The sequence below is a fragment of the Schistocerca serialis genome, chromosome 1, assembly GCF_023864345.2.
Source record: "Schistocerca serialis cubense isolate TAMUIC-IGC-003099 chromosome 1, iqSchSeri2.2, whole genome shotgun sequence".
NCBI classification, from domain to species: domain Eukaryota; kingdom Metazoa; phylum Arthropoda; class Insecta; order Orthoptera; family Acrididae; genus Schistocerca; species Schistocerca serialis.
Window position 1 is genome coordinate 550205656 of NC_064638.1, and position 21940 is coordinate 550227595.

Here is a 21940-nt window from a genome sequence, read left to right on the forward strand (position 1 = left end):
CCCACCAACGCATGACCTTCCGAGTCACGAAAGACATAATGGCCTGCAGGGGGACGGAACAGCGAGCAGGAGGTGGGATGGAGCAAGCCTCCTTGACAGCCGCATCTGCAAGTTCATTTCCAGGAATCCCTACGTGCCCTGGAACCCAGAAGAAAATCACATCCTTACCCTGCTGTTGCAAGAGCAGGAGTGCGTCCTGCACCTCTTGCACCATCCGATCTGCAGGGTACATTTGTTGAAGAGCGTGTAGAGCACTTTGGGAATCGGAGCAGATGATGAATTTCGTGCCACGATGTCGGCGCATATGCTCTAATGCTTGCAGAATGGCAAACAGTTCTGCGTAGTAAACTGAGAACTGCTCTGGGAGCCCTATCCGATGGACAGTATGGGGAAACACAGCAGAGCAGCCCACAAAATCCCCCTGTTTAGAACCATCCGTGTAAACAGGAGTAAAATCGGAATGGCGTTCTAAAATCTCAGTAAGTTTAATTTTAAAAAGGTGGTCCGGGGTACAATACTTCCTGTAAGCAGCCAGATCAAGAAGTAATCTTGGCCTTTGTAGTCGCCAGGGAGATCCCCTACTCCATCCCTGGTGGAGGACCTTAATGCCCAAACTTCTATACCTATCTGCACATAGATTTCCGATAGGAAACAAAAATACGATCTTTGAGTGAAAATGAAATTATTTTTCAAAATAACTAAAACATATGGGTTCAAATCCCCACACACATGATGCTTATCGTAACACACAAGTGTAATTACACATTTCTGATCACGATCGAAAATTCAAACTTTGCAAAATTAACATATTAAATTAACCACATTAAATTAACCAAATTGGTTCCAGACGGTATTTCAAAATTACAGCTTAAAAAGGTGCGCCTGACAATGAAAGTTATCTAAGTAAACAAGATTTTGAACACAAAATACTCACGTTACTAATGTCATAACTTAACTTTTCTATAAGATTAGAAATAAATACACATGGCTTGCATGGTGGCACTAGTCATTACACTTGTAGGATAAGCACTACCTCTTGGCCACTACTGAAATAATTTATGGGTTAGTCGACAAGCATACTTCGATCTTTTTAGTACACATTAAATTAACCAAATTTAACACATTAAATTAACCAAATTGGTTCCAGACGGTATTTCAAAACTACACCAACAAACTTCTAGGTGATGAAGAAGGTGTCTCCAAAGACGATACAGTGTGTCGAATTGATAGATTCTGGCACCCATGTATGTATGTATATACATGGTGATTCCGTGACGATGTTACAAACTTTCAGAGATAATGGAGAAGAATAAATGTACCAATCTGCGGCACGGGACTCTGGTCTGGAAATTAACATGTAGGAAGCTATAATCGAAAATCTTTCAGATACCTCTGACAGAGGAATACATGTACAGATAATGTTCTTTGCTAAGATTGTAGAGCAGGGAACCCGTTCGTCTCCTGACGAGGGTCCTATACCTCAAATTGACACATTTACCCTTCTCCATCATAACTGAAAGTGAGTAACATCATGAGGGAATCATCATGTATTACTACACACATATATAGGAGCATGCGACTGAAATATCAACGTTCTCTAGCGTCATTGGATGATGTTTCTGGATACAAGTTTCTAGCCTCATTTTGCTCCTCAATACGCAATCTACTTCCTCTAGTAGTTTGCTTGTGTAGTTTTGAAATACACTGTATCACATTCAGATTTACACATGACAACTACTGCTGATCTAAATTGCAGCTTAAGGTGAACCTGACAATGAAAGTTATCAAAGTAAACAATATTACTCCCACGTCTAAATGTGTCAGAAACTTGTCTATAAACAAGATATCAAAGTCAGTTAAATATTATAGTGAACCTATACTGGGGTATTAACTTCATCTTGCAGTTCGAAATATGTGTCATCTTCTGCTGTCACAACATCGAAACTACCTGCCAAATCCGTGAAATAATATGCTGAACACCTGTAATACACATTCACATACGTAAGAAACGAGGTTGGCTATACTTTCAATCTCCCAAACATTATAGCGACTTCACGCCAGGATACTAACATCATCTTGTAGTACCAAAGGTTTGCCATCTTCTGCTGATAATGCCTGACATTACAGTAACACTCACACTAGCGTCTTAAGCTGATCTTGCAGTGCAAAACGTTCGTCTTCTTCTGCTAATAAAGCTAACATGTGCACTCACACAGTGGAGACTTCATGACTCTTTGATGAAATGGCATACTGAACAGCAGTATATATGAGGATTGCTATTTTTTAAAGTTTCCGAAATGTTGTGGTTAGTCCATGCTAGGGTACTCATTTTATCTTGCAGTACAAATAGTTTGTCGTATTACACTAATCATGCTAAGCAGACAAGGTAGTGATAGTTGACACAAACAATAGGCACTCAGAACGGAAATAATATTCTAAGAACAGAAGTTGATAGTATTAAGTGTCGTAACTTTACAGCGTACTTGACGTAACTTGACAGCGGGTGTCAGCTGCTAGATCTTAAAATTCCTGTTACTTTGACGTAACTTGACAGCGGGTGTCAGCTGCTAGATCTTAAAATTCCTGTTACTTTGACGTAACTGGACAACGGGTGTCAGCTGCTCGATCTTAAAATTCTTGCTACTCGCCTCTTTAGTCGTATCTGATACATCTAGGAACGATCTTAATCCTTTTCCAGTAGTAATAGTTTAGAGTGGTAGTCGAGTCACTCAGACGCACAATACTGTCTTGAGCATATAACAGAGCATTGAGTAATCCACTAACTATTTTTTCCAGATTACACTGTTGAGTCAAAACGTTATGACCACTGCCCACCGACACGCTGGATGCAGTCTGGTGGCATTGCGGCCACATGACGCGGGAACAGAAACATGTAAGTGGAGCAGACACGGACAAGAAATCAACCTAGCGAAGATAAGGCCAGAAAATGGGGAAATCCACTGAGATAAGCGACTTTGAAAAAGGTCACATTATTACTACGCATAGCCTGTGAACGAGTATCTCGAGAACGGCGAAGGTGGTCGAACGTTGGCATACTAAGGTCGTATTCATGTAAAGGACAGTGAAACTACCACTAGGCGCTACATGGCTGTACGTCCACGACTCTTCACATAACGTGGGGTTCGGATGTTTGTCTGCTCTGTAAAGTAGGATAGACGATGATCTGGTGCATCTCTGTCGAAATGCAAATGTAGGCCCAACGACATCGTCATTTAAGATTGCAGTGGGCACGCGACCATCGGGATTCGACCGTCGATCAATGGAAACGTGTCGGCTCTTCCGGTCTTTCGGGTGAATCACATTTTTGCTACTCTAGGTTGATGGTCGTCTCCACAAAGCTGTCATTGAGATGAAGGGCGCCTCAAAACGTGAGGCACGGACGCAGGCTGTTGGGAGCAGTATTATGCTACGGGAAACAGTCTCCTGCGAACGCATGGGACGTGTGGTAGTAATCGAAGACACGCTGACAGCTGCGAACTACTTGCATTCTTTCATGCTTGATGTCATCTCTGACAGCGATGTCATCTTTCAGCAGTGTAATTGTCCAGAACCGTGCTACAGTGGTTTGAGGAGCATTATAGTGAACTCACGTTGATGTCTCGGCGACCAAATTCGTCTGATGTAAATCCAATGAAAACCATCTGGATCACTATCGGGCGCCATCACAGCGTACGCAATTCAGTGGCCCGTTATTTACGCGAATTACATGACCTGTGTGTAGACATATAACGTCACATACGTCCACAAACCTAGCAACAAACTTCGGATCCCTGATACGCAGAATCAGGTTGAAATGGTTCAAATGGCTCTGAGCATTATGGGACTTAACATCTGAGGTCATCAGTCCCCTAGAACTTAGAACTACTTAAACCTAACCAACCTAAGGACATCACCCAAATCCATGCCCGACGTAGGATTCTAACCTGCGACCGTAGCGGTCACGCGGTTCCAGACTGAAGCGCCTAGAACCGCTCGGCCACAGCGGCCGGCTGCAGAATCAGGGATTTCGTTTCAAAAACGGACAAATAAGCTATTACGCAAGTGGTCATAAAGTTGGGGCTCATCAATGTATTTCTTCTGCTATTCGTCGATGTTATAAAGTACACAGTGTGGTACAAATACAGGTAGTCCGAAATGTGACCAATGACTTTCCTGCTATTTGAGTTTTAGACTGGATATGTAAGTTGATTACTTGTTCAGGCAGTCTACAACTGAACATTATTATAGCGGTTGGTATTGTCTGTTTGCAGGTATCGTTCTTTATTTACGAGAGTAACACTCTACACCATTTGCTGCGAGTGCTGTATGAAGCCAGGAGTTTCAAGAGGCACGGGAAAGACAGTGAGGGCATCCGCCTCCATTACCAAAGGCTGTCACACCGCATGTTCATCTTCATGGAGGTCAGGACGCAAAGATTCCTATATGATGTATTCTACTGCACGTGACACGTTCCCACTCATGAAAACGTTTCCGTCTAATTAGTAATTACAACTGGGTCAAATACTTACATAGGCGAAAGACATTTTATATTAGATTGATGATGACGAACTTGAGTTCTGATTTTATAACTCCTTAGCAGAGTAAACATGTTTATTTCAACGAGGGAGGTAAGTGATGTTTGTTACAGTAGTTGAACAAACTAATGTGAATTCACTGGTAATATGGTGGAAGGCCAGAGCTTGACACCCATAAAGTGTAAAATCTCCTGGAGATCGTTGCACATAAATCCTGAGTGACATTCTTTGCCCTTCACTTGACAGCTGCTGAAAGAAGTAAAGGACGTTTAGCTTATTTTTCAAAATATAATTAATACCGAAATTTTATTGCCGAGGTAGCAAATAAATGTCAGTACGTAAATAATATGAGTAAAATAAAAATAAACAGTGACAAGATCCACCCAACTTTTCTGGTGTAGTTGTTCATGGATGACATGGCCCTTAGTCTAGTTCCTACTGTCCATAAGTTCACACAAACGAAATTACGCTTTGGGACATTCCAGTTGCAAATTTTGCAGCTTTTTCGTTGAAGCTGACGAGTTTCTACAGTACCAACGACTCGCAATCGACTCTTACATCTAAATAACTTCCAAAAATCATCCAAATAGTCGCGTATGTAAATGACAATCAATATTTGAAATATAAAAGTCGTATTAGTGGGGATACTGTGATCTTAGAAGTTGCAGTCATCCGCTGGAAATAATGACTGTGCCTCTGACTAATTGTAGTCATGGTAGACTTAGCAGTATCAAGGCTAGTAGGAATATTTTTTTATGCAATTCCGGTCGCAGCCTTCTCCGTAACAGTTTCATCTAGAAGTAAATTTACTTGGTTTTTTTTCCCCTGAATTTAGAGTAAAACGCAATTTTTTCAGTATCGATAGCAGATGTGCGACTTTTGTCACAGATGCAATAATTAAACATTAAGGCAATGCATCCTACCGTAAAAGGCGAGTTCATCTCCAAAGTTCCAAAATATCAGCGACTGACTACGTCATATTTAGATAGCAGTGCCCCTTACCGACAGAACGATACAACATAATGATCGCGGTCATACTGATGTGCAGCGCACTTTCAAATACGATGCTTATACATGAGGAAATGAAATAACTGGTGTAGTGAATACTGGTAGATTATACGTAAAATAAGCTCCGGATATGAGATAACAAAGTCGTTTATATGTCAACATTATTTCGTTCACCCAATGAATAACAGACTATGACGCAATTCAGTCGTAGACGTACAAAATGTTATTTTCTTTTTTTTTTTCAGGTGTCCATGATACAGGCCCTCGCCGGCTGGGTCTCCACACCTCTACTGGTCCGCGCTTTTCTGACATCTGAAGACGATTCAGTTGAGCCCTCTCGCCAGTTCCCCGTGCCTCTATGGTTCCCTGGAAATATATACTTGTCACCAACATACGAAATACTCTATATTGTTCAGTTCCTCTGTATAATAGTGGCACCTCAAACTTCGATTTGTATAGATGTTTTCTTCATACACATGATGTTGATGGTTGCAGCAGAGCTAGAGGTTTTGAATGGCAACATTTCTGCTATGAAGAAAGTTCACCTAAGGTTTCAAGGTTCTGAATATCAGGAGCAGAGACAATGGAATAAAGAAAAGCATGAAGAAGTGGACATTAAAGGTCACGCTCTAGTTTCTAACACTGGCAATTCATCGACGGAGGATGTCTTAGACGAAAATATGAATCTGCTACTGATGAAGAACATTCAGCACCACCAGGTGATCCTCGGGTAAGCAAGAACAGATCCTGTTTGGACGCACATTTCGGATTATAACTGCCACTCTGCGGTAAGCAGTGTGCTGTACTGTAACTTCGTGACACTTTAGAACTTTGTACCGGACTGAGATCTTTTTCGATATCGTCTGTAGAGTTCAGGGGCAATTATAAAGAGTTTGAAGCTTTGTATAAGAGAGAAAACACAACAAACACCTAACAGCTCAGTCACGACGAACATTTCCCGCAAGGGTGACGTTCGGATTCGCCCGTGGCCTAATTAACAAGTTTTGGTATGTCTAGAAGTTTTGACGTAAAAACGATTCGTTTTGTTACGTCACACCATAATTTACAAAACAATTTGATCTATGGATTTTTAAAGTACTTCTGTTGACTATGGTTCAACCGAACTTATAAACTGGCAAACTGTCAAGGGAAATTCGTTTAGAGTTGTCAAGTTTTGTAAAGAAACTGTTCCCTCCGTTCATCATTTGACAAATGGACTATTAAAATATTTTCTCTTGAAAATTATGGCCATGATGATCCACCAAAAACGAAAGGACAGTCAAGGCAACTGATGATGATACACCAAAAAAGCCGATGTCTTTTGCATCTGTCTAAAACAAGCAAAGGAGGTTCATCTTACTGATTATCTTGACAACAGTAAAACGTAAATGGAAAATATTATGCAAGCCCTCAGAACAGATTAGATGAAAAAAAAGGTAAGATGGGTCCTGGAACACTAAAAAAGAGATAACTGAGAAATCTAAAGAACAAATTGTTCGAACGTCCAGCCTCTTCAACAAAAGTGTAGTGTGAGACCGCGGCCATGTACAAGACCTTCAGTTGGATGTCACATCGGCCATTTGCGTGTCCTTGAAACCTGTTGAATATGTCTGGCTATTTGTGACCACCTGTAATGCAAGCAACGCAAATTCATGAATGGAAAAGGTCAACATGCGTATTTTGTAGAAGATGCACTCCAAGGATGTTCAAATGGCTCTGAGCACTATGGGACTCAACTGCTGAGGTCATTAGTCCCCTAGAACTTAGAACTAGTTAAACCTAACTAACCTAAGGACGTCACAAACATCCATGCCCGAGGCAGGATTCGAACCTGCGACCGTAGCGGTCTTGCGGTTCCAGACTGCAGCGCCTTTAACCGCACGGCCACTTCGGCCGGCTCCAAGGATGTGATCTGCTCACTACAAGTATCGTCCTTAAAAGACATCGGTCTAAAACGGTTTCATGTGAGAAAATAAATAAAAGAAAAGTAATTTTATTCAAAGCACAGACAAATCATATTGCTGTAACCATTTACATTTATTATACTCGTAGAAAACTTTGCACCAGCTCAAACGTACAGCATTAGATATTCTCGTATAGAGAAGTTAGTTTCTTGCGTTGCTGTCGTGAGGTTATTTTTGCCCAATCTTTTTGTCAATGGTGAACATGTCAATGTTTTTGCTTTTAAAAGCATCAGCTATTTGATGTGAAATGTTACCCAGAAAGGAGTTTTTGGTAACTTCATGTTATTGAGTGTTTCAGCGCATCCACTGTGCAGCTGTGTTAACCATTCAATTTGTCTCTTTCTTTTATTCTTTGTATTTATTGTTTAAATTTAGCTGAAGATAATGGTATTTGGACCGCTCTGTTAGCCATATACCAGAATTCTTTCACAATATGGGCCATGGGGTGACAAGAAAAGTTGTGGATGGTAATATGTTGTTTCCAATAAACTTCAGCTGGTATACGTCGTTCATTATTCTGATGGCCAGGTGTAGAAAGTTCATAGTGTCACTGAATTGGTGTCAATAGATTGCCTTGGAGTCGGTGACGTTAGCGGCTCACACTCGCACTGGTCGTCATTGAAGCAGTCGTCTTGTTGTAACAAGGTGTCCCTCATGAAGCTAGCGTCAAAGTCTCTACTCTGAAGTCAAACAGAAAAATGCAACACTAGGAACATCTCTCATGGTGTTCTGTCAATTTTTCTATTGGCTCTTCTTCTCGCCAATCAAATAATTTCAGAACAGATTTCACAGCTGTTGTTTAATGACCTCTTCTTCCAGGCAAAAAGACCCAAGAAACTCTTCCTTTGAAAGCATTCCTTCGTTACGGCAAGTGGTGATGCCTCTGCTATCTGCAAACGTGCTGTACCTGATCCACATGTCCTTTTGTTAGCCCCCCCCCCATTGTCATGCCATTTTTCTCAGTTCATAACTAAGGATTCGTTCACAGTATAGTAGGAATTGATGATAAGTGACATTTTAAGATTCGAGTAAAAATTTGGTTCAAATGGTTCAAATGGCTCTGAGCACTATGGGACTCAACTGCTGTGGTCATAAGTCCCCTAGAACTTAGAACTACTTAAACCTAACTAACCTAAGGACAGCACACAACACCCAGCCATCACGAGGCAGAGAAAATCCCTGACCCCGCCGGGAATCGAGCCCGGGAACCCGGGCGTGGGAAGCGAGAACGCTACCGCACGACCACGAGATGCGGGCGTAAAAATTTGGTTTTAATTAATTTTATGTTACTGGATAAGTCACCCAACGTTTTGTATGAGTATGCTGGGCACTTTTCTGAGCCACTGACGGGTTTAGTAATGAGCAACAGAGGCATTTATTTCTTTCAATATTGTAACCGTATACTGTATGTGAAGCGGTTAACGTGACCAACTCGTTGATGGGATGCCTACAAGATGATAATGCGTGAACATCACGTATTATTCCATATCCGTTTCTAGCTGTTGAAATAATCACAGAAAATTATTTCATAAGACATCAGTAACATCAGTACGTTGAAACATGAAATCGCTTAAGACAGTCACTAATTTGTTTTTGAATAGTGTACTGCACACGTACATCTACATCTACATACATACTACGCAATCCACCATGCGGTGCGTAGCGGAGGGTACCTCGTACCACAACTAGCATCTTCTCTCCCTGTTCCACTCTCAAACAGAACGAGGGAAAAATGACTGCCTATATGCCTCTGTACGAGCCCGAATCTCTCTTATCTTATCTTTGTGGTCTTTCCGCGAAGTATAAGTTGGCGGCAGTAAAATTGTACTGCAGTCAGCCTCAAATGCTGGTTCTCTAAATTTCTCAGTAGCGATTCACGAACAAAACGCCTCCTTTCCTAGAGACTCCCACCCGAGTTCCTGAAGCATTTCCGTAACTCTCGCGTGATGATCAAACCGACCAGTAACAAATCTAGCAGCCCGCCTCTGAATTGCTTCTATGTCCTCCCTCAATCCGACCTGATAGGGATCCCAAACGCTCGAGCAGTACTCAAGAATAGGTCGTATTAGTGTTTTATAAGCGGTCTCCTTTACAGATGAACCACATCTTCCCAAAATTCTACCAATGAACCGAAGACGACTATCCGCCTTCCCCACAACTGCCATTACATGCTTGTCCCACTTCATATCGCTCTGCAGTGTTACGCCCAAATATTTAATCGACGTGACTGTGTCAAGCGCTACACTACTAATGGCGTATTCAAACATTACGGGATTCTTTTTCCTATTCATCTGAATTAATTTACATTTATCTATATTTAGAGTTAGCTGCCATTCTTTACACCAATCACAAATCCTGTCCAAGTCATCTTGTATCCTCCTATAGTCACTCAACGACGACACCTTCCCGTACACGACAGCATCATCAGCAAACAGCCGCACATTGCTATCCACCCTATCCAAAAGATCGTTTATGTATATATAAAACAACAGCGAACCTACCACACTTCCCTTGGGCCCTCCAGATGATACCCTCACCTCCGATGAACACTCACCATCGAGGACAACGTACTGGGTTCTATTACTTAAGAAATCTTCGAGCCACTCACATACTTGGGAACCAATCCCATATGCTCGTACCTTAGAGAAAGTTGCTGCAATTTGATGTTCAAAATCGTCACAAATCTGTTTTTTCAAGTTCTAACTTCAATAAACACGTATACTCAAAAAGATAGGTTACTCTGTCACATTCGCTGCTTTTTGTGTAAATAAATTTTTAGTTTAGTTCTGGTTGTGGCACAGAACTGAATGTGCTAAATTTTTTAAAAAATTTAGGGAGAAGCCATTTGTAGAAAATCTATTAACAATTCATTGACAGACGTTATTAACGAATTCTTCTGTTTCTGCTGCTCAAAGATGATAAATTATAACACTTGCCTCATCAGTAAAACAGTTTCATATGTGCTCGAAGTACTTCGTTTAAGGTCATGTATAGGATGAGTTAAGCTGCTCTTACCTATGGGTCTTACCCAACATGTCTTGCCTTCAAATACAGGTGCAAGATTTTCATACTCTCTTGCTTCCAAGCACAATCTGTTAGTGCTACAGAAGAAATGAACAGGGCCTTTCTCTAGGTAATCTGATGTTGTCAAACTTTGTAATGGAATACATTTTCACTAGAGGTCGTAATCTTTGAATTACTAAAAAAAAAAAAAAAAAAAAAAAAAAAAAACAGGACTTACAAAAGTGACCTTCAAACAGTTCTTTCTTGAAGAACTCGATATCCTGGCCTCCAGCGAAAACGCACCCCAGTACAAAATTTTATTACATTATTTTTTCTAGACAAACTTCCGTTCACTTTGTACGTAACAAACGAGTGAACGTAAACCTCTCCCCCAAGGTTTTTGAAGGTTTTGCGGGTTGCGTAAAACCTATGGGTATGGGTAGCTTATTACCCTGTTTGTAAACAGAATGAGTCACGACGAAAGGTACAGGTATTGAGGATTGATACTATTAGTGATTCTGAACAATAAACATCTTATCGACTTTTGTACCGTTCTTAACAGTTTCCAAGGAATCTAATGAGAACCATGAGGAACAGGACAAATGCCGGTGAAAATAAATTAAACATTGTGATAAAGTGTTTTCGTTAATTGTATGCAATTTCTCGCAAAGTATGTGCAAAATGTTCGCCGTCAACTGCAAAGCATTTTGCAGCTTTGTTAGACAGCATCAGTGTTGATGATCTGAGCTCATACAGTCCTTTACTCGAGCACACGTATGTAGAATAGGAGAGGGAAGGTCTTCCTTTCTGCCCACTCTGCACTTGTTGACATCGCTCTTAAGCCAATCCTACAAAGAGTGATCTAATGGACTAATATCTGGTGACCTTGGTGGGCAAGAAATGACTCTATGGCGATCGATCCAATGCCCAGGATAAACAAAGTGTACACTTGCACAACTTGTCGCCCCACCATGCGCAGGTGAAGTGCACACTGAAATTATCAGTAAAGGCAACACTGCCTAACCTAATGTAGCTTTGGTTCCATTCACACATAAGCACTGGTAATGAGGGACATGCAACTGACGCCTCTGCTTTTCAAACAGTTGTATATCGGATGTGGTTAAGAAAAGGTCATAGGTTCATTTGAAGACAGGATGTGGGAAATAGTTCGTCAACCTTAATTTTTGAACAGTGGTAGGAGTGAATGCCGTGAACAACACACTAGAAATCCTCGCCAGTGGAGGTTGAGTGTGGGAGTGTGGGTGCCTTTGAAGGTCCTGTTCAGTTTCTCTGTAGAACTAATAGTTTGCGTGTAGCAAGCGAGAGATTGAGAGACTCTCGCGCATTATTTTTCAAGGTCAAATATAACAATGTGCGTTATATAAAACGACGTCGTAGGGATAAATAAATCATCATATATATATATATATATATATATATATATATATATATATATATATATATATAGTGTGTCAGGAGGAAAGGTACATGCTTTGGGGTGTGATAGTATTAGTGATTCTGAACAAAAAACTCATATGTACGTATTCCGAATGGTTTCAGAGATGGAACACATTTAATATCACTTTTGTACGTTTTTCTTGGATAACTCGAAAACCGCACCCTCCAGCGAAAACTTGTCGCAGTACAATATTAAATTTCCTACAAAAAAGATCCTATTCATTTTTTTCTCTAGAACTAATGGTTTATGCGAAAAGGGTGCGAGAATGTTGAAAAACTCGCTCGATGCGCTTGCGCTGTAGCTTACGTAGTTTTTGTAGGCCAATTTGAGGTAGTTTCCCGACATGATAAACCACAAGTGTCACGCATCAAACTGTTCGTCTCATCTTGCTCACCTCAATATGCTTCCTCAAATTGGCCTACAAAACCTCAGAAACCACAAAACATAAAAATTTGCAAGAGACGATCTTTATTTACATAATTGAATTCTTCGTACAGATCACAAAAATTATCAGTTAATGAAATTTTGTTATTTAAGGTATGTAATATTTGGCTGGTAAATCTGCAAGTGGCATTATTAATTCAGCGACGCTTCTGGAAACCGAACTGTTATGAACTAAGCAAATTATTTCTCGTTATGTGTAACACGTTCTCGAATATTTTGGATGAAGATGTTAGTAAGGAAAGTGATAATTTCTCATTCCTTTGTTTTAGGAAGATTTAGTAATAAAATATTTTTATCTGTTTGGAAAAATTTCCTGTCAGAGACTAATTTTGTTTATAATTCTGTCACAAGAATCCAACTTTTTCTGTTTCGTGACTTTTATAATTCTTTTTATTTAAGTAAAGATTAACTATACTACTTCTAGATGTTTTATTTTTTAATGAAATCATAGAAAGTGCCTATCAAAACCGTTTGGAACTTGTCAGTCACAGTATAGCCACTTAAGTTAATACTGCACCTGTTGGTTATTCTGTCTCTCATTTCACTGTATAACATACAATTTGAATTCTGTTATCAGCACTATTAATTTCTGAAATGAATCTTCACCTTCACATCGCAATCTAGGATAAATATTGCACAACTTATGTAGAAAGAAGTCGTGAACTTAATGGTTCTAAATCGATAGGAGCTGCAAATCCAGTTACACTTCTAGTGATTCGATTTACTAACTTTTTTAATAATATTTGTCGCCTTTAGGTTAGATTAACTAAATTGGTTTCAACCGTAAATGCTGCACAGCTACTTCATTGCGTGTACAGAAAAGCAATATGTTGCCATCCACTGCGTTAATTCGGTGAAGTAAACCTAAGCTCATTTACTTTAGATTATTTTATGTCAATGCATTATAGAAATAACTGTCTACAATGATTTTGCTAGAATACAATGTTGGTATGTAAATGGTGTTTCAGAGCTGTGTCCCTCTTGCAGAGAGTGATGAATGTATCAATCTTCATACTTCTTTTCGTCAACATGACTGGCTTATGTTCCTGTCTGTTTGTTACCGCTGTGGTAAGTAAATCCTTCAAATTCTTGATTTTCTTGGCCTATTGAAAGATATCGGTCAACAGTGAGCAATGTTATATGCTGTTCGTGTCTATTGTAACAAACATCTATGTGACTAGCTTACTGTATTGGTGCCTAAGTCTTCCTCTACACGTTTTATCCCCCACACTTCCCTCCATTATGTAACCGACTGTTGTTTGTGGCCTCAGGGGGTGTTCTATCAACCAGTCTCTTCCCTTAGTCAAGTTGTGCCATAAACTTCTTTCTCCCCAATTCAGATTAGTACCTCTTTATTAGTGATGAAAAAAATCATAGAAAGTGATTTTAAAAGTGTTTGGAACGAGTCAGTCACCGTGTAGCCATTTAGATTAATAATGCACATGTTGGTTGTTCTGTCTCTCATTTCATTATCCCTTCTAATTTTCATCACATGTCAAAAGCTTCTATCCTCTTCTTTTCTGAAATGCTGGTCGTTCACTTTTCATTTCGGGTCCAGAGAAATACACGCAAAAAGGACTTCCTAACACTTAAATCTGTATCACAGGTTAAGAAAACTTATGGGCTTTTTAAAACTGAATTACTATGGAGTACTAGCAGCATTTTTTATTTCTTAATTTGTTTCACGCGATTTTATTCAGCTGTGTTCAATAACCTTGCTTTATGTGTGTTGGTATTCGTATTACTATCCGTCCCATTCAGCTGTTCTTCCAGGCTCTTTGCTGTCTTTGACAGAATTACAAACACATCGGCAAACTCAAAGTTCTTTTTTTTTCCTCTAAATTTTAACTCTCGCAAATTTTCCTTGATTTCGCTTATTGTTTGCTCATTGTGCAAATTGAATAACATTGAGGATGGACTGCAACCTGTCTCACTCTCTTCTGACCCACTAAACCCCTCTCTTGTCCCACTACTCTTATATCTGTAGTTTGGTTTCTGCACAAGCTGTAAATAACTTTTTGCTCCCTGGATTTTATTCTGACTACACTCTAAGACGGAAAAACGACGCCCCATGAAGGAATTATCCGAAAGGGATGGAAGTAGGTGGATGTGATGTTCTGGGTGGTTATAATTGAACTTTCCCTATTTAACACGTTATTACACAGAAACTAACCACTGTACGAGTACCAAACATGGCAACATTAATTTACAGAATATGGGGTGCATGATTTCCATGTGTCACAGTGCTACCATCCAGTTCCAACTATGGCCACCAGGTGCTGTGATCAGTCAGCGCTAGACAACAATTTTTTTTCCTTTATTGTATTTGCAATTCCCCATCAGGGACGGGCTGGCAAGAGACATTAAAGGTAGACAGAAAGACATTTAAAACAATATAAAGAAGAAAACATGGCGGATCGTACAAAAAGAGGCGGACTTAAGAGAAGAAAGCATACAAAAAGCGGCGACTTTAAAACGGAGGTAAAAATCTAAAAAAGTATTTTACAGAAAAAAACACTGTAAGGATTAAGAGCAAAGTATGGCTGAAGCATAAAAAGTTGTATACGATTTAAACAGCCACGAGACGGATGCCGTAGCATGGAACAATCATGGACTAGATACTGTACGACCACACAATTATAACCACATCACTTGATGACATAGGATAATGGCACCGAACACAACACTAACACAGCACACTTGAGAATGAATAAAAACCTGGGAGGATCTGCCAGGGGTGGAGGACACGGGAGAATGGAAAAGGAGGTAAGAAGGAAGGGAGAGAAAGGGAGATGAGGTGGTGAGCGCGCAGAGGCGGGCGGGGGGTAGAGAAGGGAAGGGACGGGAGAGGAGAAAAGCTGAAGAAGGGGTGCAGGGATTCAGGAGTGGAAAGAGGAAAATCCGCTCTGGGAGAAGGAGGGAAAAGGTTGGCCTGCGGAGGGGGGAACAAGGCCAGGCTACAGTTGGGAGGAAGGGAAGATGTCACAGTGAAGTTCAACATACGGGAGGGGGAGGCACTGGAAATTGCCCTGATGAAGGAGATGGAGGGTGTGGAGTGGAGAGAGGGAGGGATTCAGCAATAGAGGTGCAGCAATTGGCGAGGGATGGAGAGGAAGGAGGAAACCAGGGGTGGTGGGGATCAAGCATGCGGACAGTGTAAAGGATGCAGAGATGTTGGAGGAAAAGGAGGAGGTGGGGCAAGGAGATGAGGTCATACAGGAGTCATGTGGGGGAAGGAAGGAGGGCACAGAAGACAAAGTAGAGCACATGGTGTTCCAGGATTTGGAGGGCCTTATAACAGCAAGGGGGGGGGGGGGGGGGACAGAGATCCAGGCAACAATGGTATAACAGAGTTTAGGATGGATGAGGGATTTGTAAGTGTGGAAGATAGTGGAAGGATGCTGTCCCCATGTCCAGCCAGACAGGAGTTTCAGAAGGTGGAGGCAGGAATGGGCTTTCTGCTGGATGGTCAGGAGATGAGGGGTCCAGGTGAGGTGACAGTCAAGGGTGAGGCCAAGGTATCTCAGGGTGGGGGTGAGCTGGATGGGGTGACCATAAATGGTTAGGTAGAAATCATGGATATGGAAGGAGTGGGTGGTGCAGCCTACGGTGATTGCCTGGGTTTTTGAGGAGTTCATACGAAGGAACCACTGGTTACACCAAGTGGTGAACAAGTCTAGGTGGGTTTGGAGGGTGCATTGGGACCGTTGAAGGGTAGGATAGAAAGCCAGGAAGATTGTGTCATCAGCATATTGGCGGAGGTGGACAGGTGGGGGTGGCTTGGGCACATCAATGGTGTACAGGAGATAGAGGAGAGGGGAGAGGATGGAGCCCTGGGAGATGACAGCAGTAGGGTAAGAGATACGGGAGTTGGAATCATGGAGGGTGACATGGGAAGGACGGCATGAGAGGAAGGAAAAGACCAGACGGTCGAAATTGGTAGGCAGGGTGTAGGTTTGGAGTTTAAAAAGGGGACCGGGATGCCATATGCGGTCATAGGCATTTTGGTGGTCGAAGGAAACAAAAATGGCGAAGCGACAAGAGCCAAGTTGGAGGGAGAGAAGGTGGACAATGTTAAGGAGTTGGCCTTTGATGGAGAAGAAGGGTCGGAAGCCACACTGGATAAGAGAGCAGAGGTGGTGTTGATAGAGGTGGTGATGGATACGATGGCAGAGGATGGATTCGAAGACCGTACTGAAGATGGAGGTGAGCCAGATGGGATGATATGAAGAGGTGATGGAAGGGAGTTTGTTGAGTTTGCGGAATAAGAGGACGTGGGAAGTCTTCCACAGGTCAGGGTAGAAGCTGGTAGAGAGGATGACATATTATTAATTGGCAAGAAAGTCAGGAAGTAGAAGGGGTGTTCTCTGAGGTGGTGGTAGGTGACACAGTCATGACCGGGGGCTGTGTTGTGTTTTGACCAGAGGAGTGCTGATGTTGGGTGGGGGTGGGGGGCAACTGTCCCAACTAGTGGAGACTGGGAGCAAGTGGAGTGACTCAGGTATTGGCACATTCCATGATGGTGAGGAAAAGAGAATAATCGAAGTGGGGATCATCAGGGATGGAGAAGACCTTGGAAAGGTGGGTAGCAAAGTGATTGGCCTTACTGAGGTTGGCGGGAAGGGGGTGGCAATTATGGAGAAGGCGGTAATGGCCTGTAGAATCAGAACCAGTAAAGCAATGGAAGGCTGACCAGTACTTGGAGGTATTTATAGGGTGGGTGGCATTGTATCGTGTACAGGTCTGGCGCCAGTCCCAGCGTTTCTTTGCTGTAATCAGATTCCAAACGTGTCGCTTTATTTGTCGGTGGCACTGGAATGTATCCCTGTCTCAAGTGCACGGGAAGGAGCGATAGAGGTGGCAGGATTCACGGAGGAGGAGAACAGCCTGCGGAGGGAGAGTGGGATGGTGGAGGTTGATGGTTTTAGTGGGGACACGGGCCTCCACGGCATCAGTAATGGCCTTCTGAAGGAAGGAAGAGGCAGAGATGCTGTCGTCAGGATGGTGATAGATAAAAGGGTGCCTTTCATCATGGGTGGTGGTGGATTCCCGATAGGCATCCCAGTTGGCACTATGGTAGTCATGGACTACCTTGGGAGGGAGTGCAGGGTGGGGACCCGGAGGGAGGTGGTGAGCAGATGTTATGGTGAGAAGGATGGGAGATAATTGGTACCTGTGGGGTCAAGGATGTCGATAGCGATACACCCCAGGAGGTTAGCGGAGGCAATGACAATATTGGGGATAGTGTTGCTTTCAGGACGGGTGTGCTGGGGAAAGGGAACAGGGTTATCTTGGATCATGAGAAGGAACTGAGCCACCACCAAAGGGCAGCATGGGAGCAGCTATGAATGCTGATGTTGGCGGCGCCCATATAGGTAGACAAGGTGCATTCACCATGGGAGAATTAAGTCATAGGGAATAGGAGCAGTGGAGTGGACATACATAGTGATGCAGGTAACGGTGAGGGAGGGGATGGAGACACTGAGGATAAGGTGTTTGGTGGGTCATTGAGGAGGGGTTGTAACTGGATGGAGATGTGCTTAAGGTGTCCGATGGCATCTCCACCCTAAGCTTGAGGACCAGGAGCATCAGTTTCGTGGATGATATAGGGAGAGGTGTGGCTAGTATGGTAGGGCTGGAGAAAGGTTTCATTCAGGAGAAAGGTGTCAACCCGGTGGTTAGAGAGGGTGTTCATGAGTAGGTATTTGTTGGTGCAGAAGGAGCAGATGTTCAGGAAGAGGATGCGACTGTTGTGACATGCCATGATAGGAAGAGAGGGGGTCAAGAGAGGGGAGGGAAGAGGCTTTAACTAGGATGTCGAGGCTGGCAAAGGAGTGGTTGTGGGAGTAAGTAGCAAAGGTGTTGAGGTGAAAGACAGAGTGGGCGGCGAGGGAGATTTGTTGGAGGGCGTGAGGGTGTTGGAAAGGGTGACTATTTTGGAGGACTATGGTGAAGAAACAGATGATGTCTTCAGCCATGGGGGGGGGGTGGACAGAGGGAATTGTTGGGGTGGACAGGGGGTCGATGGGACAGACAGGGACAGTAATCTCAGAGATGGCAAGACAGGGCTTTGCTTTATACTTGTGGGAGGAGGTGGGACGGGGCCAGTGCAGATGTTACAGGAGGGAGGGGTGGCGAGGTTGGGACAGGTTTTGAGAAAATGGGAGGCCTTGCTATGCGGACAGGTGGGGAGGGGGGTTGCAGTTGGGGGTCAGGTAGTCATTATACATGAGGCAGCATTGTCAGTAGTAGGATTTGGGAGGGGATTTGGAGGATTCAACAGGGTGGCAGTGGTGGAAAATCAGGGCACCATATGTGAGAGGGTGGTCACTGGAGAAGGGGGACTCCAAAAAGACCTGCATGAGATAAGTGGGACTGGAGGCATTGAGGAAACGGCAGGCAGAGTGGATTTCCTGGTCAGGGTGGGAGTTCAGTTCAACCAACATCTCATCATCCAGGATCACTGGGCTGAGCTTGGTGATCATGGTGGTGTAGGTAGGGGACAATGTGGAGGCTGGGGCTGATGAGGAGAGGAAGAGGAGGGGAAGGTTATCAAGGACATGTGGGGGCCAAACATGATGCACATGAGTTTACATAAGTGGTCCTTATGAAAGGAGGGGGAGGGGGACTTTATGACTGAGTCCCTGTGGGGAATCACTATGGAGATTGAAACATCTCCATGGTGAGAGTATGGGTATAAAGGAACTTGAGGTCCAGAGTGGACAGGACAAAGGTGTGGAGGCTGGGGGCTTGGGTATGGGCGACAGGAGGAGGGGTGGTATCCATGGAGACAATGGCGGGAGTAGGAAGAAGTGTGGACTTTTTGTGGGAAGTGGCTGGAACAGAGCCAGCATTGACACACTTCTGGGGTTTTTTGGTGAGAGTATGCTGGGAGGAAGGGAGATGGATGGGGATGGAGAGGGAGGTGGTAGGCAGCAGATCCTGTAGGTGTGGTGGAGGTGCTGGGAGATGCGGCCAGTTCAGTGGTGGCAATTGTGGCCCAGCATGACATGAAGGAGGTGGGGGAGGCAGATGATGAATTGACATGGGGAGGTGAGAGAGGGGAAGCCGACCACCTGAAAGGTGACAGCAGAGGTGGCAGCAGTGCCATACGTGAGGGCAGGAGGGCAGAGGCAGGAGTGGGAGCTGTTGTGTGAGTGGAGACTAGGGGAAGGGTGTAGATGTGGGGGGTAAACAGCAGGGAAGGAGATGGGGTGGATGGGTGAGATGGAGGGAGGGGAGGTGAGGTATAGGGGGGAGGTCAGGAGTGGCACTCCAGGAAGTTACAGTGGAAGTGGGGAAGGTGTAGATGGCAGTGGAGACGGAAAAGCTCATGATGAACAGATGGCGAGGGACGGATGGACGGCGATGGACGGACGGACGGAGGGCGACGATTGTAGGCGGCTGACGGCGGTAGACGGACGACGACGGACGGACGACAGGTGGCGGAGGCGAACACCGGATGGCGGCGGCGATTTCCGGGCGGCGGCGAACAGACAGATGGGCAGGCAGGCAGGCGAACGGACGGGCAGATGACAGTGAAAGGAGGTGGCGAGCACCAGGCGACGGCGACAGCGGACGGACGACAGTGGCTAGCCGGCAGGCAGGCAGACACACAGCAACAGAAAGGGGCTCTTTCAAAGCGTAGGTTGCACCCTGAGGGTAGCCCAGGCAGTGGAATCCGTCGTCTTGGAATAGAGGGGCTCCAATCCTGGAGATAGAGACAACACTTCAAGCAATTCTTATTAATAGAGTTTATTATAGTAAGTTAAACTGCCAAAACTTGGCGTTTCTATAAAGATGGATCACAAGCAAATGGCGGCATGAAAATAATCAGTGTCATTCGATATACACACTTTCCATGCAAGCAAATCACACAAGTTCATAAGTCACTGCTATAGAGTTTATATCACAGCTCGTCTTCTAATGCACCTGAGGCTAGCTGGAGCAGCACTTATATTCTCTTCATATAGTTGTCTCTCCTGTTGTGGTGCGGTCCTAGTCAGTGTACTACTGGTTGATGTCGTCTCACAGCCTTCTCTGCTGTGACATTCCAGGCTCACGTGTCATCGCTCCGTCGCTTGATGTTACACAAGAACAGTTCGCGATTTATTTAAAGAACGTTCTGGAGAATTCGAGCATTTGGCCACCTAGGTCCCCCGACATGAGTCACATCGGACATTTGTGAGATATCATCGTGAAGTCAATTCGTGCACAACATCCTACACGGATGCGATTATGGATTGCAATAGAGGCAGCATGACTGAGTATTTCCGAAAGTGACTTCTAACGACTTGTGTTCATGCCATATCGAGCTGCTGCACTACACCGGACAAAAGGGAATCTGACACAATATTACGAGCTATCCCATGACCTTTGTCACCTCAGTACATATCGTCTTGGCCGACCCTTGTTTTGCTACAGCATCGGCTTTTGTCACGTATGCCACAACAAATTCGTGGTTTAGGTTTGAAGTAATCAGCCTGCACCGACCGGTGGGTTTTTGTCTTTCTGCGGTATCGATATTGTTCACGATTCTGGTCCCTCAGCTTGGCGACAACTTGAGGTAACCACCTAGACGCTTCGGCAGCAGTGCTCGCTATGTCATTAGGCAGCTTGTGTAACTATGCTCAGCCATATGTCTTGACCTGCTTCCCTGGCTTCTTGTGTTAACTGTGGAAGGTGTCTTAATTTTTACTCAGCTACTCAAAGTAAATTATGTGCAGTGCAACAGTACGATCAAATCAACAATGCCAATGGGTTTCTCTAAATATACAAAGGCTACTAACTTAGGTTTGCCTGTCTTCAACCCATCTTCTAAGTCATAGGGTCAGTATTGCCACAGCTGCCCTTACATTTCTTCGAAACCCAAACTTATCTTTCCTGTGGCCATTTTCTAACAATTTTTCCATTCTTCTCTAATAATTCATGTCAGTACTTTAGAAGACTGTTTTCCTAAACTGATAGTTTGTTAATATTTACACCTGTCAGCATATGCATTTTTGAGATTAGGATTACTACGTTCTTCTTGTAGTCAGAGGGTATTCAGCCTGCCTCGCATATGTTGCACACAGGTGACTATATTTTACATCGCTGGCTCTCCCTAGGATCTCAATCATTCTGAGGGACTGTCTTCTACTCCAGACGCCATGTTCCGTCTTGGGCAGTGCTCTGTCAAATTCTTCTCTCACAAAGTCTCATCTGACCTACCTTATACACTTATATTTAGGCTTGTCCGTTCCACCATCCTTCAGCTACAGTTTTTAGCAACGACTAAAATCGTAATATGTAGCCAAACAATCTCTCTCTTCTTGACTGTACAGATGGGAAAGCAAAACAAGGGCTCTATGTGTCTAGAGTCCTGTAGTATTCTGCGGCAATGCCTAGTTCATCATTGTTAACAATGCAGACTTATCAGTGAGTGAAGAACAAGTTGCATTAAGAAAGGGGCGTGGCACTCCTTGTTTTTCTCTGTTTTGAAAGGGAAGAACGGCATTATAATTTTTATCCTTACCACGTCTGTATAT